Source organism: Macrobrachium rosenbergii, chromosome 1 (genome assembly GCF_040412425.1).
Source record: "Macrobrachium rosenbergii isolate ZJJX-2024 chromosome 1, ASM4041242v1, whole genome shotgun sequence".
NCBI classification, from domain to species: domain Eukaryota; kingdom Metazoa; phylum Arthropoda; class Malacostraca; order Decapoda; family Palaemonidae; genus Macrobrachium; species Macrobrachium rosenbergii.
In genome coordinates, this window is record NC_089741.1 from 59,540,964 (window position 1) to 59,543,298 (window position 2,335).

The 2,335-nt window shown below is 38.6% G+C and overlaps 1 protein-coding gene across 1 annotated transcript in view; it reads right to left on the reverse strand.

Moving 5' to 3' along the window:
• The window catches only part of LOC136838890 (dipeptidase 1-like), a 176,749-nt gene extending 176,721 nt beyond the window's left edge, over nucleotides 1-28 (reverse strand). The window contains exon 1 of the mRNA XM_067104584.1: nucleotides 1-28. This exon is cut by the window's left edge and continues 104 nt beyond it. The gene's annotated coding sequence lies outside the window, so the exon portion shown is untranslated.
• Nucleotides 29-2,335: the final 2,307 nt, after the last annotated feature.

Genomic DNA, 2,335 nt, shown 5'->3' on the forward strand with positions numbered 1-2,335 from the left:
TTTAAAAACTAATACACAAGTTCATGAAAAGTTCACCGGAATATCTGAGCTCCCCTCAAAACGTCCGTATAGTTTTTCATATGCTAGGAATGTTTCCTATTTTTTTTTTCTTCACGGTCAATCACGCCAGCGTCCACGCCTGACTCCAGCAGAGCGCGCCAGTGATGGCTGGGAGGTCGGAAGAGGTGAACAGCCAACCGCCACCGATCCTCAGCGACAACTGATGGCTCGGTCTAACCCTTGACGCTGTGAAGGGATGCTGGGAAACCAGCTTTTTCATCTCCTTTCCTATTTGACTCGCAAAAAAGAAAAAAAAATTTTCTGGGATCTATGATGATACAGCAGAAAAATAAACTGATTAAGTACGTGGTTTTTATTGTTCGAGCTCCTTCCGAGAAACTTTTTTTCCAACATTATGGTAGGCTTTTGGTACTAATGGAGATCGGATATTTACTAATACTTTCCTTGAATCTGTTAAGTGCGTGCTCACATACGCGAGGGTGAGCTTTACAGGTGCGGAACAGAGCCAGACCCCTGGGGGATTACTTCAAAAACAAGGAAGGGAAAAATGCTGAATAAAATTTAGGAGGGAGGTATACATCGGGACAGAATTCAGCAATTTTCCTACCTTTAAAGAACATTCTGTTTTTTTTTTATTACGAAGATTGATACATACATATATACATACAATGTCGTATGATAATTTGATAGAAATAATTAATTCACAAAGAATTTTCATTCATTAGTCTAGAATCAGGTTGGTGTCAGATTCTACGATCTGATGTTGCACTCTAGTAGATTTGATTGGCATCACTGTCTTCAAGCTGAATTACTACGGTGCCTAGAATCTGGTAGGTAAACGAGTAATAATGTTATCTGATTTGTGTCAAGTCTCGAGTTTGGCTGTTGCTTAAGTCTAGAATACGCTTTGCTTCAAAGACTAGAATCCGGGGATTATGAAAGTTTCGAATCTGATTTGTGTCCAAACGTTAGAATCTGGGGTCTGAGGACAGGATCCTTTTGGCATCAAAGTCTAGAAACTGGTTGATGCTAAATCATAGACTCTTACTGGAGCCAAACTTTGGGTTTAATGAGTTTTATGATCCCAAAATGTAACACTACTGAATAAGTTGTCGATATGACTGATAATCAGAAGTGAGCTGGCTACTGACGCTCTCTTTACGGGCTGCTGTAGGAGCAAGAGCCCATTCCAACGTATGGCTAACATAATCTAAATCAACAACAACGAAGCCATCTGTAAATAATGACAAGAATATTTAATTAACTATCCAGTTGTTAATTACAGCACCGACGTAAGTGACATGATTTAAGGCACAGATTTCTGGCTGGCATATACGTGCAAAGTACGCTTTTTCTGAACATTGATACTGCACACTTTTTCCGTTCTTGCACTGCCATAACTTTCTAACGACGTTATTCTCAATTCTAGTCCAGAAAAGGCAACTTAGCTTTCTTCAGTAAACATCTAACCATATTTGTTTGCCTCTTTCTTTATCTTCATCTTGCTCTCTATCGTGCACTTCATGTTCGGATTCTTCACCATTGTCCCTATTTCCCTCAAATACGTAGAACAATCTCTTCCAGCACTCAATAACTATTTTGTCGAGCACTATAGGAACGATTTTCCCCTGGAAGATATCTTCAGAAGTCTAGTTTCGAGACTAAATCGTGTCACTATGTCTTCCGTAAAAGTCTTGAGTAAGCATCTCATCCTCAACTATGAATCCATTCGCTAATGCATCTGAATGTTGTTGGCACTAAAATTGTATTTTATTGCATCAAAAAATCTCAATGTCAAATACCAACGTCTTTCCTGACATATCTGCATAACTTTTAGTGTTCTTAGAGTTACATAGATCTTAACTTTAAAAATCTCAACCTATTTCCCATCAACAACATTTGGAATGAACAAAAATAGAGACATGTTTAGCACGAACAGAGATCCACAGTTTAGTGTCAAAAATTAGTTCAGATTCAGGTTTGGAGGAGCTTAAATTAGACCTAAAAAACATTCAGATGAACTAAATCCTCAAGATTTCTCCATCAAAACTCTGATATATCTTCTGCAAGGGTTTAGTCACCAAGAAGACAGTTTGACTAAAATCTGGAAACAAAAAGGGATTCACTAAATTCTTGTACGAAAAAGCTAATTGCTGACTGTCACGATAAAATTTAACGTCTTCAGCTAATAGATCTGTCAATGGAGACGATTGTAAGATTTGGTGCGGAAAAACAGCGAAAAGCGCTCGACATACCTAGGCCCACGGCGAAACCAGTTTCCTGGTTTAGGAACTGGTGCTAAACTCAAGACACT